Source organism: Eucyclogobius newberryi, unplaced genomic scaffold (genome assembly GCF_026437365.1).
Source record: "Eucyclogobius newberryi isolate DKJ021-1_F unplaced genomic scaffold, fEucNew1.0.hap1 SCAF_11, whole genome shotgun sequence".
Lineage (NCBI taxonomy): Eukaryota > Metazoa > Chordata > Actinopteri > Gobiiformes > Gobiidae > Eucyclogobius > Eucyclogobius newberryi.
The window spans coordinates 35,236,233-35,253,399 of NW_027315735.1; positions in this window are offsets into that span (position 1 = coordinate 35,236,233).

Sequence of the window (17,167 nt, forward strand, 5' to 3'; positions counted from 1 at the left end):
AACTGTCATGGCGCGGGGCGAGGCGGACTTTAATCAAACGCTTCCCGGCCCGATTTAATGATAATATTTCCTTTTTTTCTGAGATTTATGAATAAAAATGACCCCGTCCTTGCGCTCGAAAATGCCCGTCCACATTTCAAAATACCCCGTCCAAAATACGGGAAGACGGCCCTCATCTAAAAGAAAACCAGCAATATTGAACTTCAACATGGTTTGTAAATGATGATGATGTTTGTGGACTTTGTTGAACTGAGAGTTTGTGTGAGACACAATGTTCTTTGTTGAAAATGGCTTGTGGTCTTAATACTGTAGGAGTCCATTTCTGTCATTATCATGGTTGTGTGTGACATTGTTAATAATAATAATAATAATTTGTCTGAGCAGAGGTGTGTGTGTAAGAGGAAGGGATGGGGTGATGTTCATGTGTATGATGTGGCTCTTTGCGGTAACAGTAACAAATGTGGCTCTTCGTCTCTGACTGGTTTTCGTGTAAACAAAGGTGGCACCGCATTGGCAAAGGAAACGGGCCTAAAACAGCACTTCACCATCATCTGTGGCATAATCATACTTTCATAATAATATATTAATATAATATATTTACATTTTGCCCATGTCCCATAATCCACTTCCTCTTTTATGCAACAGCTTTGACTTTTCACCTCTCATTTCTAAATTCAAACACATATTATTATTATTTTTTTCATTTTCTGAATGTCAGTTATAATTTGGGTGATGATTATAATTGTCGGTGCAGTTTAAGTCGTTGAACTTTTTAAATACACATTTCTCTTAAATGTTGTTTGGAGTTGATCATATTTGTGCTTTATCTCATGTCCTCTCCATTATTATCTAATGTGAAAAGTCTTTTTGGCTTCTACATTCTTCTTTATAGTAAAAAGTGTCAATTTAAAGCGCTTTAATCAACAGACAAGGCCGTGACTGTAGAACGTCGCTATTGCCACGGCAACAGAAGCCACGCCCACTCCGGAGACGAACGTGGAGCGACTAATGAACATGATGTTGTAATAACTGCTTCTCTTAAGAGCGAGTGTGGTTAAAATGGACACATATTTAGTTGTGTATCAAAAGTGTTAGCTAGCTACTGTAAATTGAAGCGCAGTCCTCGGCTAAGCTAACGTGAACTTCCCGACACACAACGGTGTCTGATAACGTGAATGTGTAATTATGCTATTATGTTATTATTGCATTCATTTCACATCCTCACAATGCTTTTTCTGTGTTTTTATAGTATATTTGAGGATATATACAAAGCTAACGTGTACATGTGCCATTTACTATTTGTAGTTTTTGAAGTAGGCGAAACGTTAGTACTTTTTGTGGCCGTAGTATCTGTAAGTGCCACACACTCGCCTTTGTGCATGTTCGGCCTTTGTGCAGTCGTTAGCAAAACGGCTAACTGGCTAACGGGAAGTAAACAAACTTCCCACTTATCAACGTGATTCTTTTTATAAACTTGTGTCTTTCCTTCCTTCCTTCCTTCTTTCCCTCCTTCCTTCTTTCTTTCCTTCTTTCCTTCCTTCCTTATTTCCTTCTTTCCGTCCGTCCTTCCTTCCTTTCTTCTTTCCTTCCTTCCTTCTTTCCTTTCTTCCTTCTTTCCTTCCTTCCTTCCTTCCTTATTTCCTTCCTTTCTTCTTTCCTTCCTTCCTTCCTTCCTTATTTCCTTATTTTCTTCCTTCTTTCCTTCTTTCCTTCCTTCCTTACTTATTTCCTTCTTTCCTTCCTTCCTTCCTTTCTTCTTTCCTTCCTTTCTTCCTTCCTTCCTTCTTTCCTTCCTACCTTTCCTCCTTCCTTCTTTCCTACCTTCCTTCCTTCCATACTCTGGTTGATGGTGTTTGAAAGCCGTGTCGTGGCGGCTCATTACCTCCGGTCTTTCTCCAGACTGACCACTCCTCTGCAGCTGGACCGACTGCTCCTCTGCAGCTGGACTGACCGCTCCAGTGACCAGTTTGGTTGTGAAGTTATGAGTTCAGTGCAGATTCACCTTCTCCTCTCGCTCTTTCTTCAGTTCTTCACTTTTTTCCAGCTTAAATGTTTTCGTCTGAACTTTGCTGATCAAACGTTTCACACGCCTGACCAGGACTAAGGATGTCCAGGGAGGTCAGTCGACACCCGTGACGCTTCAGGTCAAAACGTAAGATCTAGAAAATAATGATTGTTACAAATTTCTAAGCAAATTTAAATGTTTTAATTTGAACCTATCGGACAAAAAAACATTATCTGGCTCTTTCAGAAAGTAAAATTTCATAATGTTGGTCTTAAGAAAAATGAAAGATGTCCTGATGTCACTGCCGTAATCATGAATAATCGTAACAAAATGTGACCGGACCAAAAGCAAATGTAGAACGTGCTCCAAATGTGAACGAAACGCTGATTGGACTCGACATAATCTCGGTTTAGACTTTGCTTTGAAAGAAATAACCTCTTTCTTAAACACAAAGATGGACAGAATAAGTTGCTGTGCGTTCCCCTCGCTTCCCACTAGAGGGCGATGGAGCGCTGTTGCTTCGTCCGCATGTTCAGCAAAGGACTCAGTTTATTTAGAGGTCAGAGAAAGGAGAAGGACGTATAGGATCTATATATCTATGTTTGAAGGGCTGGTAAAGACCCTCAGGCAGAAGTCCGTCACGAGAAGGTGTAAATCTGTGTTTGCTTCAGGTTTATTCAGCGTCTGTTATGATGAGTTATGATCCACGTCCGGGGCCTCACGTCCATAAAGGAGCCGAGTCAGGGGCAGCGCTGTGTTGACTGTGTTTACTGTGTTTACTCTGTCCCCGGGGCCCAAAACACTGGAAATACTGCAAGAGTTTTTCATTTTAAACATTCATAAAGTGTTATTGGCACACTCACAACATGGGTGTTTTACTGAATGAAGCAGTGATGGATGAGGGATGATAAAAGCAGCAGCGAGCTATGTCTTATTCTTCTCTTCTCTTTTTTAAATTCTGTGTTTTTCATGTCATCCTCTTATTTTTTTCCCTCTTTATTTTTCTTATCTCTTTTTTTTCTTCTATCCTTTTTTAAAATGTTTTTTTCTATCTCTTTTTAATGTCATGCCCCTTTTTTCTATCTCTTATTTGTTTTCTTTTTTTTTCTATCTTATTTTTTCTATCTTTTATTTTTTCCTATCTTTTTTCCTTTATCCCTTATTTTTTTTCCATCCCTTACTTTTTTCTGTCTCTTATTTTGTTCTAATTTTTTTTTTCTTCCGTCCCTTATTTTTTTTCCATCTTTTATTCTTCTATCTCTTTTTCTCTTATATCCCTTTTTAAAAAATCTTTTTTCTATCTCTTTTTTAATGTCATGCAAATGACAAAATGAGCAAATGATAAAACACAAAATCTACTATTCAAACAATTAAAATCAAATAAAAGTCTCATTTGAGCCAAAGTCGGTCAAATTTGTCTATTTCAAAATTAAGTTAGAATCTCCATTTGCCTGATGTCTGTCCCGATCTCAGTCCAGTCCTCGATCGTTGGTGATGTTTATGTCCATTTCCTTTGTTATTGCCTTGTTTCCTTCCTCCAAAAGTACGTTCCTAAAGTATGTTCCTAAAGTACGTTCCAAAAGTACGTTCAAAAGTACGTTCAAAAGTACGTTCAAAAGTATGTTCCAAAAGTATGTTCCAAGACTACGTTCCAAAAGTACGTTCCTAAAGTATGTTCCAAAACTGTGGCTCCGCTATGTCGATGATACTTTTGTAACAATCAAGAAACAAGAGCTGGAAACCTTCTCTGATCACATCAATGCTGTGGACCCACATATCAGGTTTACAAGAGAAGACGCTAAGGAGAATCGCTTGGCCTTTCTTGATTGTGCCACGATCAGAGGAGAGGACGGGAAACTCCAAATAGAAGTATATAGGAAACCTACACACACGGACCAGTATCTGCTCTTTGGTTCCAACCACCCACTACAGCACAAGCTGGGTGTGATCAGAACCTTACAACACAGAGCTCAAGGTGTGCCCACCAGCTCAGAGGGCAAGAAGAAAGAGGAAAAACATGTCCGTAATGCCCTCTCAGCCTGTGGTTACCCCGCTTGGGCTCTCAACAGAGTGAAGAGAACCAAGAAGCAGGACAAAAGGGAAACTGAACAGAGAAGGAAGGGTGTCTCTATCCCTTATGTGTCTGGCCTGTCGGAAAAACTGCCGACTCAAAAACAGAGCAATGTAGTTTATTCGATCCAATGCAGTGAAGAAAGTTGTAAAGAACGTTACATAGGTGAGACGAAACAGCCTCTACACAAGAGGCTCTATCAGCACAGAAGAAATACTAGTTCAGGACCTCAGAGTGCCGTGCATCTCCATCTTGAAGCCTCTAATCACTCGTTTGAAGACGGTGAGGTGAAGGTTTTAAGCAGGAGAAAAGATGGTTTGAAAGAGGAGTCAAGGAAGCTATTTTTGTTAAAAAAGAAAGACCTTCTTTAAACAGAAATGGAGGGCTTAGGTTTAATCTTCCTGTTATTTACAATGGGATTCTGAACCCCTGGAAAGGTAAAGGACCAGGGCATTCAAATGCTAATCAGGTACTCAGGGTGGTTGAGCCAGGGTCTCACAAAGACAAAGAGGTTTCTAATAGCCCATTAAGATTCTGAATAGGCTAGCTCGGTAGATACAAGGGGGAGTTTCTGTTGAAACCAACAACTCTTTCTACTTCAGGAAGGTTCCTCCCAATGGGCGGGTCTTACCACAGAACAGTATTAATATCGGAGTTCTCGACCTAAATTCTGTTATTGACAATGACTCTTGGATGAGAGTCGAAACGTCTATTTTTTCAAACTGAGTCCAGATGACTACAACTGAAGCTTTTTCTACTATGGAACACGCCTGGACGAATGAGGGATTACACCGACACGTTCCAAAAGTACGTTCCTAAATTACGTTCCAAAAGTACGTTCCTAAATTACGTTCCAAAAGTACGTTCAAAAAGTATTTTCCGCAATGTTTTAATCGACCAAAGAAAGACGTAGAAAAAAATAAGTTCAGTTCTCGACTTTGTTTACCGAAAAGTGCAACAAAATAAGTAAAATAATTGGATGAGTCATTTCAAAAAACGACATTAAACGTGTTTTCTCTGTCGTTGTTTAAATACGTCGTTATAATCCCAATAAAATGAAACATCAAACAATAAAATAAAACGACGATCTATTCTTAAAAAACCTCCCTTGTGTTGTATTTTCTCTTAATTTCTTCTACATTTTCGTCCATATTCGCGCTCGAACTCTCGACATCTGCTGGTGGTAGTCCCGAAGTGCACCTCTGCGTTTTTAAAGCCCAGACTCCTCACAGCGCCGGTCTTTGTCACCGCTTCGTTTGCCGCTGCTTTTTGTTTGTGAAATTAGGTTTTAATTCATAAACATAAATTCAGTTCAGCGACTCTGCTCTGCAGTTCCACGCGTGACCAGCAGGAGACGGAGCGCGACTCATTTTACAGGTAAGAAACGACCCAAAGTTTTTCTTAGTGGTTTTGCATGGGCCATTTTGATGTTTCTATTGGGTTTTTTTTACCGGTTTCGACGCGTTTTTGTCATTTTAACTTACTATTCAGGTCATGGAAAAAGTCAAGTGTAACTTCATGTGAACTATAACGATATAAAGTTGAGGCGGAGGACGCGTTAGTCATTTGTTCTGAAAAGAGCCAAGGCCCCGGCGACGCCCGAGCTCGACAAAAGACGTCATCCTTTGTGAGACGGCGATGTCCTTCACCGAGACGCCGCTGGAGAGACGGCGATGTCCTTCACCGAGACGCCGCTGGAGAGACGGCGTCACAAAGGGGCAGAAAAACAGGTCAGGAAACATCTGTGAATGAAAAAGAAGTTCTACAGTGGCGAAAGTACAGAGTGTGTCTGTTTTTATTGCGCCTTGATCCCAGTATTTGAAGTAGTAGTAGTAGTAGAAGTAGTAGAAGTAGTAGAAGTAGTAGAAGTAGTAGAAGTAGTAGTTGTAGTAGTTGTAGTAGTAGTAGGGATTGTGGTTCGGTTTGGATTGAGTGTGATTAAACTGAACTTTTTTTGTGTCCAAACTAAACTGAATTTTTTTATGTCCAAATTAAACTGAACTTTTTTGTGTCCAAATTAAATGGAAGTTTTTTGCGTCCAAATTTAGCTGAACTTTTTTGTGTTCAAACTAAACTGAACTTTTTTGTGTCCAGATTAAACTGACACATCACTGCGGATTGGAACCAATGGCGAAGATAATAAACCAATCACAGTCAAATGTAAACTTTCAGAGGACACGGATTTGTTTATTTACCTCTTTATTTATCCGATACAAAGAGCCAAAGTCGTGCTTAAAAGGAATTAAAGTGCCTATGACAGGTTTTTACCATGTTTATACCCCTTGTACATATAAATGATGAAAAATGATGAAATGAAAGTTTTACACCAATCGAGCAGGTATTTGTGGAGAAAACGTTGAAAAATCTGTAGAAAATGACAGGAAGTGACATCACACCAGGGACAGGAAGTGACATCACACCAGGGACACTCATACAGGAAGTGACATCACACCAGGGACAGGAAGTGACATCACACCAGGGACACTTGTTCCAGTTAATTTTTATGCAGACTTTACACACAAAAAACTACTTTTTAGACTCTCCAAACATTAATTCAACAACACAAAGTCGCTCTCATATATTTTTATTCATTAAATAAATAAATAAATGGCATTAGATGAGTTTTGGCCCAGTGTTTGCTGGGTAATTTCCTAGTGTGATGTCATCAATTACAAACAGGAAGTGAAATTAGAAACCAAAAAAATGTACTATTCTGTGATACATTGTTTACAATTTTTAACACAATTCAAAATATGTTTATCTAAATATATCTATCTCAACTGCATTTTGTTCAATGCGTGTTCAACCTGTCAGAGGAACTTTAAAGCCTGGCTGCAGTAGTAGTAGTGCAGTCGTATTTGTCGTGTTTTATCCACGTATTAGTTGGTGGAAAGCGGTTTAAAATGGACAGTCGCACATGGTTTCCGAGCGGATGTGTAAATCATGCGCGTGTGTGAGTTATGTGCGCGTCCTCCCCGCGGCCAGAGCGCCGGACGTCAGCTCCGTGAATGAAATCTGCAGGATCTGGGTGTTCTGTTTAAGGTCTGGGAGACGGACGAGCGCGCGGTTCAGGGGCGCGACCTCACCCGTCCAAATAACTCACGCGGGAACCCGAGCGGCGACCTCTCAACTCCGCTCAACCCGCCGCCGTTCTTCTGCGGCGTCGTACACATATAGATATATATATATATATCTATTTACACGCTGATGTTTCGTGAAGCTGAAGATGAGATGTTTGTCCAAAATCCGCACAGTACCGTATTTTCCGGACTATAAGTCACACCTTTTTTCATAGTTTTGGCCGGGGTGCGACTTATACTTATATTTATACTTATATACTTATGCTCCGGAGCGACTTATATGTGATAATGTTTGTTATTTTCACACTTGTAAACGCATTTCATACTCCAGTGCGACTTATATCTGTTTTTTTCTTCTCTATTATGCATTTTTTGGCTGGTGCGACTTATACTCCAGTGCGACTTATTGTCCGGAAAATACGGTAAATACATTATCGAATCAGAACTCGGTAACTCTGAAGATAGAGCTCTGCCTCCAGCTCCTTTGTGAAATTACATTCAGAAAAAAACATGTTTATTCTTTCTTTTTTGTATCGCAACAAGTCAGTTTAATCACATCAAACACAATCGCACCTTTTTCATAGTTTTGGCCGGGGTGCGACTTATACTTATGTTTATACTGATATACTTATACTTCAGAGCAACTTATATGTGATATTATTTGTTATTTTCACACTTGAAACTGCATTTCATCCTCCAGTGCGACTTATATGTGATTTTTTCTTCTCTTTTATGCATTTTTTGGCTGGTGCGACTTGTACTCCGGAAAATACAGTAGTTTACGGTGATTAAATCTACAAACTACTACTTCCTGGTTATTTACATGACGTGTTAGACCAACAACAACCCTTCCCTTGCCATTTAGACCCATTAAACGTGTCCATTTTACCTAAACATACAGTATTTGTTGTGGTTGATGATGATTTTTTGGTTCATTTCTGAGCGTGTCCCGATTTACTTAAGGGTCAGTTTGTTTTATTTCTATTTTGTCGTATTTTTCCCGTTTTAGAGAATGTGTGCCAGACATTTTCCCCATAATCGAGACAATCGTGGGTTACTTTCTGACCGCTCGGCCACAGTCTGCTGACCCCGGCGTGGAGTGGGCGGATGTTCCGTGTTCAAGGTTTGGGGTGGAGGATTGTGTGTGTGGCGTTATCTCGTCCTCGCCTCGACCGCGCTCTCCCAAACACATCGCCGGAGTGAGGAAACATGAATGAAAGGAGCTTTGTCAGTGGAAGGAGACGGATGGACCGGCCCCGTTATCGTGGCACCTGCTCGTGCTGTTTTATCACCCGCAGAACACTTTGTCTTCAGATTAGAGCCAGTCTGAACTGGGTCAAACGTCTTCATGAAGCTCTTGTTATGTTTACCTGCTTTAGACCTGGTTTAGACCTGGTTTAGACCTGCTTTGGACCTGGTTTAGACCTGGTTTGAACCTGGTTTGAACCTGCTTTAGACCTGCTTTAGACCTGCTTTAGACCTGGTTTGGACCTAGTTTAGACCTGGTTTAGACCTGGTTTAGACCTGGTTTAGTCCTGGTTTAGACCTGGTTTAGACCTGGTTTAGACCTGGTTTAGACCTGGTTTAGTCCTGGTTTAGACCTGGTTTAGTCCTGGTTTAGTCCTGGTTTAGTCCTGGTTTAGTCCTAGTTTTGTCCTGGTTTAATCCTGGTTTAATCCTGGTTTAGTCCTGGTTTAGTCCTGGTTTAGACCTGGTTTAGTCCTGGTCCAGTCCTGGTTTAGTCCTGGTTGAGTCCCGGTCTAGACCTGGTTTAGTCCTGGTTTAGTCCTGGTTTAGTCCTGGTTTAGACCTGGTGTAGTCCTGGTTTAGACCTAGTTTATTCCTGGTTTGGACCTGGTTTAGACCTGGTTTAGACCTGGTTTAGACCTGGTGTAGAACTGGTTTAGACCTGGTTTAGTCCTGGTTTAGACCTGGTTTAGACCTGGTTTAGACCTAGTTTATTCCTGGTTTGGACCTGGTTTAGACCTGGTTTAGACCTGGTTTAGACCTGGTGTAGAACTGGTTTAGACCTGGTTTAGTCCTGGTTTAGACCTGGTTTAGACCTGGTTTAGACCTGGTTTAGACCTGGTTTAGACCTAGTTTATTCCTGGTTTGGACCTGGTTTAGACCTGGTTTAGACCTGGTTTAGACCTGGTGTAGAACTGGTTTAGACCTGGTTTAGTCCTGGTTTAGACCTGGTTTAGACCTGGTTTAGTCCTGGTTTAGTCCTAGTTTTGTCCTGGTTTAATCCTGGTTTAATCCTGGTTTAGTCCTGGTTGAGTCCCGGTCTAGACCTGGTTTAGTCCTGGTTTAGTCCTGGTTTAGACCTGGTGTAGTCCTCTCCTCCCCTCCTCTCCCCTCTCCTCCCCTCCTCTCCCCTCTCCCCTCTCCCCTCTCCTCCCCTCCCCTCTCCTCCCCTCCTCTCCCCTCTCCTCCCCTCTCCTCCCCTCCTCTCCCCTCTCCTCCCCTCCTCTCCCCTCTCCCCTCTCCTCCCCTCCCCTCTCCTCCCCTCCTCTCCCCTCTCCTCCCCTCCTCTCTCTCCTCCCCCTCTCTCTCTCTCCTCCCCCTCTCGCTGTGAGCTGTCAGTGGGCGGTCTCCTGTATCTTGTGCTTCCCGCCTCTCGTCCATCTGCTGCTCTCATGTACGACCGGCTCCGCCCGAATCTCTCTTCTCCAGGCGCATTAGCATTAGCGTTAGCGTTATCAGACCCTCCCACAAACACATTTACACATCATTTAACGCCTCAGTCATGAATCACACCTGAGCAGCTTTATGAATAATGATACTGGATGAATTATGATTTATATATATATATATATATATATATATATATATATATATATATATATATATATATATATATATATATATATATATATATATATAATACTGGAGAGATGAAGGTTTAGAAGTCAGAGAACAGCACGAGCTCTGGGATTCAGCGGAAAGGACACAGTTCTGCTGCAAGTTCAAGTTTGACTGTGAAACTGTGCTAATTCTAGACTAAACCAGGACTAAACCAGGACTAAACCAGGACTAAACCAGGACTAAACCAGGACTAAACCAGGTCTAGACCAGGACTAAACCAGGACTAAACCAGGACTAAACCAGGACTAGACCAGGACTAAACCAGGACTAGACCAGGACTAAACCAGGACTAAACCAGGACTAAACCAGGACTAAACCAGGACTAAACCAGGGCTGAACCAGGACTGAACCAGGTCTAAACCAGGTCTAAACCAGGACTAAACCGGGTCTAGACCGGGACTCAACCAGGACTAAACCAGGACTGGACCAGGACTCAACCAGGACTAGACCAGGACTAAACCAGGACTAGACCAGGACTAAACCAGGACTAGACCAGGACTAGACCAGGACTAAACCAGGACTAATCCAGGACTGAACCAGGTCTAAACCAGGACTAAACCAGGACTGAACCAGGACTGAACCAGGTCTAAACCAGGTCTAAACCAGGACTAAACCGGGTCTAGACCGGGACTAAACCAGGACTGGACCAGGACTAGACCAGGACTAAACCAGGACTAAACCAGGTCTAAACCAGGACTAGACCAGGACTAAACCAGGACTAAACCAGGTCTAAACCAGGACTAAACCAGGTCTAGACCGGAACTAAACCAGGACTGGACCAGGACTAGACCAGGACTAAACCAGGACTAAACCAGGTCTAAACCAGGACTAAACCAGGTCTAGACCGGAACTAAACCAGGACTGGACCAGGACTAGACCAGGACTAAACCAGGACTAAACCAGGACTAAACCAGGACTAAACCGCCCTCTCTTTACATAACTCCAGGTGTTGTTCCTTCAAACCTCATTCACATTTTGAACCCTTTTACGACTGTGGGGGTGAAATGTCTTGCCCAAGGACACAAAGACAGTTCTGCAGTGCCTCTTCACATCGCTTCATCTGGTAAACTTCTGCTTCATCAGATACAGAGACGATACCATCGTAGTGTCTTATCTGTCTGAGGACACATACTTCACGCCCCTTTAAAGTGACCGCTCCACGCCGGGTTTCCAAATGTGGGGCGCGGACCCAGGACTGTCCCGCGTCGGGCCCTCATGTGGCCCGCGAGCCGCGCCCTCATGTTCCGGCTTTATGTGTTCTTTTATCAGGCGTGGTCCTGGAGCGTGACATGGAGGTGTAAATGGACAGAACGCACCTCTGAAAGTGTTCAAAGCCTCCGCCAGGGCCGAGATTGTGAAAGCAGATATTTGTAGATTGTATATTTGGATATTTGGATATTTGGATATTTGTGTATTTGTATATTTGTGTATTTGTGTATTTGGATATTTGGATATTTGTGTATTTGAGTATTTGTGTATTTGTGTATTTGTGTATTTGGATATTTGGGTATTTGTGTATTTGTGTATTTGAGTATTTGTGTATTTGTGTATTTGTGTATTTGTGTATTTGTATATTTGTGTATTTGTGTATTTGTGTATTTGTATATTTGTATATTTGTGTATTTGTGTATTTGTATATTTGTATATTTGTATATTTGTATATTTTGTATATTTGTGTATTTGTATATTTGTATATTTGTATATTTGTATATTTGTGTATTTGTGTATTTGTGTATTTGTATATTTGTGTATTTGTATATTTGGATATTTGTGTATTTGAGTATTTGTGTATTTGTATATTTGTGTATTTGTGTATTTGAGTATTTGTGTATTTGTGTATTTGTGTATTTGTGTATTTGTATATTTGTGTATTTGTGTATTTGTGTATTTGTATATTTGTATATTTGTATATTTGTATATTTGTATGTTTGTGTATTTGTGTATTTGTATATGTGTATTTGGGTATTTGTGTATTTGTGTATTTGTGTATTTGTGTATTTGTATATTTGTATATTTGTGTATTTGTGTATTTGGATATTTGGATATTTGGATATTTGGATATTTGTATATTTGTATATTTGTATATTTGTGTATTTGTGTATTTGTGTATTTGTATATTTGGGTATTTGTATATTTGTATATTTGTATATTTGTATATTTGTGTATTTGTGTATTTGGGTATTTGTGTATTTGTGTATTTGTGTATTTGTGTATTTGTATATTTGTATATTTGTATATTTGTGTATTTGGGTATTTGTGTATTTGTATATTTGTATATTTGTATATTTGTATATTTGTGTATTTGGGTATTTGTGTATTTGTATATTTGTATATTTGTATATTTGTGTATTTGTGTATTTGTGTATTTGTGTATTTGTATATTTGTATATTTGTATATTTGGATATTTGGATATTTGGATATTCGGATATTTGTATATTTGTGTATTTGTGTATTTGTGTATTTGTGTATTTGTGTATTTTGATATTTGGATATTTGTATATTTGTATATTTGTATATTTAGATATTTGGATATTTGTATATTTGTATATTTGTATATTTGTATATTTGTATATTTGTATATTTGTATATTTGTATATTTGTATATTTGTGTATTTGTGTATTTGTGTATTTGTGTATTTGTGTATTTGGATATTTGTATATTTGGATATTTGGATATTTGGATATTTGGATATTTGTATATTTGTATATTTGTGTATTTGTGTATTTGTGTATTTGTGTATTTGTATATTTGTGTATTTGTGTATTTGTATATTTGTATATTTGTATATTTGTATATTTGTGTATTTGTGTATTTGTGTATTTGTATATTTGTATATTTGTGTTTTTTGTATATTTGTATATTTGTATATTTGTGTATTTGTGTATTTGTGTATTTGTGTATTTGTATATTTGTATATTTGTGTATTTGTATATTTGTATATTTGTATATTTGTGTATTTGTGTATTTGTGTATTTGTATATTTGGATATTTGGATATTTGTGTATTTGTGTATTTGTGTATTTGTGTATTTGTGTATTTGTATATTTGTGTATTTGTGTATTTGTGTATTTGTGTATTTGTGTATTTGTATATTTGTGTATTTGTGTATTTGTATATTTGTATATTTGTATATTTGTATATTTGTATATTTGTGTATTTGTGTATTTGTGTATTTGTGTATTTGTATATTTGGATATTTGGATATTTGTGTATTTGTGTATTTGTGTATTTGTGTATTTGTGTATTTGTATATTTGTATATTTGTGTATTTGTGTATTTGTATATTTGTATATTTGTATATTTGGATATTTGGATATTTGGATATTTGTATATTTGTATATTTGTGTATTTGTGTATTTGTATATTTGTATATTTGTATATTTGTATATTTGTGTATTTGTATATTTGTATATTTGTGTATTTGTATATTTGTATATTTGTATATTTGTGTATTTGTGTATTTGTATATTTGTATATTTGGATATTTGTATATTTGTATATTTGGATATTTGTATATTTGTGTATTTGTATATTTGGATATTTGGATATTTGGATATTTGTATATTTGTATATTTGTATATTTGTATATTTGTATATTTGTATATTTGTATATTGTGTTTCTGAAACCTTCTCCTCAGATTTAAGTCCTGGCTCTTTAAACTAATGCTGGACTTACTCTAAACTATAGATAATCCATTAATCGCAACAAACAAATTAATAAAAAAAAAAAAAACACAATAAATGATCAAAATTAATTAAATAGAATTATTTGGATACATTTAATTAAATAAGTTAACAAATCAATACAAAATATTAAATAAATATATTAAAATAATAAAATAAATGTAATAAATAAAACAAACAATTACAATAAATACAATAAAAAAGAATAATAAATTAATAAATACAAATAAATAAATAAAATAAGTAAAATGAATGCAATGAATACAATTAATACAATTTAAAAATAAATAAATAAAATGAATAAAATGAAATGAATAAATAATCCATGCTTTAGAACTTTGATTCCCACACACGCTCCTTCCATTACTCTGCCTTTGTCATGCTCTGAGTGATGGACAGGTTGATTTGACCAATTACAGTGTGAACATTCTGATTTATTTACATGATTACAAGTGTACATAAAGCGAGATAAAACCAGAATTGTGGTCAGACTTCATGAAAATGGTGATATAAATGTTTTGGCAAGACAAAGTTTGATGACAAATCCGAATTTACATCAAAACACAAACATTTATAACGGCCTTGAAACACTCTATTTATTAAATATTGTCCCACGCGGCTCCACGTTCCAGACGCTTCACGTCTTCACTCAACGCATGTGAAAAACTGAATTATTTACAGTGATGTCACAGAGACAAAAGATAATGTTTGATCCTTTTGATTGGACTCCACGCTGAAACGCCCACGCCGTCTGACAATCAAACCGTCTTCTCTAAGAAAAGTCCCGTGCCACCTGTTTTCAACCATATTCATAGAGTTTGAAACGGCAGAAATAACTGCGTTGCCTTTGAAATCTGTAAAAATCATGATGAAATAAAAGGCTTTGATTTGATAAAATATTGAGAAACGAAATCCCCCTCGACTCCAAATGAAAAGCTGCTGCAACATTATATTTTCTACTGAACCGAACGAATGTGGAAGCAAAGTACATTTCAACAGCTTTTTCCCAGAGTTCAGGACCTGAAGAAGAGTTGACTTTATGTATGAAAAGTTTTATGCCCAAGTTCCACAAAAATAAAAAAATGTCAAAAACAATTCACCCTTAAATGCATTTTGAAGTATTTCCTTGTTGTTTTGGTGGCAAATCTTCATATACATTTTTGTATTTTTATCTAAAAAATTAAACCCTCGGAATTTGATTTGATTTTTTATTTTATTTTATTTATTTTATTTATTTTATTTATTTTATTTATTTTATTTATTTTATTTATTTTATTTATTTTATTTATTTTATTTATTTTATTTATTTTATTCTGTTCATAAAAATTGTGTTTTTCTTGAATAAAAAACCTTTAAAAAAGAAAAGATAATTTAAATCTGTTAAAAATGAATAAATGTTTTGCAAAAAAATGATAAAAAGTAAACAGGAAGTTGTCTCTTGTTGTGTTTGTGTCGTTACCGTGGCGATGAGCCTCCGCCGTGGCACGACTCCTTTTGTTTGTCTTATTGAGGCTTTATCTGGATTGGCTGGAGCTTTAGCATCTCTCACCGGTTCACGCCAGACGCCTCATTCACATGCTACTGCTGTTGACATGGCAACGGACATGCTAACAAGCTAACATGCTAACATGCTAAAGCCTTCATAGTGACCGGAGCCCGCGGCACGACCCACTGCTTTACATCAGGTCTTAACCACGACACACTGTCCTTAAACCAGATCTAAACTGTCCTTAAACCAGGTCTAAACTGTCCTTAAACCAGATCTAAACTGTCCTTAAACCAGATCTAAACTGTCCTTAAACCAGGTCTAAACTGTCCTTAAACCAGGTCTAAACTGTCCTTAAACCAGGTCTAAACTGTCCTTAAACCAGGTCTAAACTGTCCTTAAACCAGATCTAAACTGTCCTTAAACCAGATCTAAACTGTCCTTAAACCAGGTCTAAACTGTCCTTAAACCAGATCTAAACTGTCCTTAAACCAGGTCTAAACTGTCCTTAAACCAGGTCTAAACTGTCCTTAAACCAGGTCTAAACTGTCCTTAAACCAGATCTAAACTGTCCTTAAACCAGATCTAAACTCCTAAACCAGATCTAAACTGTCCTTAAACCAGGTCTAAACTGTCCTTAAACCAGGTCTAAACTGTCCTTAAACCAGATCTAAACTGTCCTTAAACCAGATCTAAACTGTCCTTAAACCAGGTCTAAACTGTCCTTAAACCAGGTCTAAACTGTCCTTAAACCAGGTCTAAACTGTCCTTAAACCAGGTCTAAACTGTCCTTAAACCAGGTCTAAACTGTCCTTAAACCAGGTCTAAACTGTCCTTAAACCAGGTCTAAACTGTCCTTAAACCAGATCTAAACTGTCCTTAAACCAGATCTAAACTGTCCTTAAACCAGGTCTAAACTGTCCTTAAACCAGATCTAAACTGTCCTTAAACCAGATCTAAACTGTCCTTAAACCAGGACTAAACTGTCCTTAAACCAGGTCTAAACTGTCCTTAAACCAGGACTAAACTGTCCTTAAACCAGGTCTAAACTGTCCTTAAACCAGATCTAAACTGTCCTTAAACCAGGTCTAAACTGTCCTTAAACCAGATCAAAACTGTCCTTAAACCAGGACTAAACTGTCCTTAAACCAGATCTAAACTGTCCTTAAACCAGGACTAAACTGTCCTTAAACCAGATCTAAACTGTCCTTAAACCAGGTCTAAACTGTCCCTAAACCAGGTCTAAACTGTCCTTAAACCAGGTCTAAACTGTCCTTAAACCAGATCTAAACCGTCCTTAAACCAGGTCTAAACTGTCCTTAAACCAGGTCTAAACTAAACCAGATCTAAACTGTCCCTAAACCAGATCTAAACTGTCCTTAAACCAGGTCTAAACTGTCCTTAAACCAGATCTAAACCGTCCTTAAACCAGATCTAAACTGTCCTTAAACCAGATCTAAACTGTCCTTAAACCAGATCTAAACTGTCCTTAAACCAGATCTAAACTCCTAAACCAGATCTAAACTGTCCTTAAACCAGATCTAAACTGTCCTTAAACCAGGTCTAAACTGTCCTTAAAGCAGATCTAAACTGTCCTTAAACCAGGTCTAAACTAAACCAGATCTAAACTGTCCTTAAACCAGATCTAAACTGTCCTTAAACCAGATCTAAACTGTCCTTAAACCAGATCTAAACTGTCCTTAAACCAGATCTAAACTAAACTGTCCTTAAACCAGATCTAAACTCCTAAACCAGATCTAAACTGTCCTTAAACCAGATCTAAACTGTCCCTAAAACAGGTCTAAACTGTCCTTAAACCAGGTCTAAACTGTCCTTAAACCAGGTCTAAACTGTCCTTAAACCAGGTCTAAACTGTCCTTAAACCAGATCTAAACTGTCCTTAAACCAGGTCTAAACTGTCCTTAAACCAGGTCTAAACTGTCCTTAAACCAGATCTAAACTGTCCTTAAA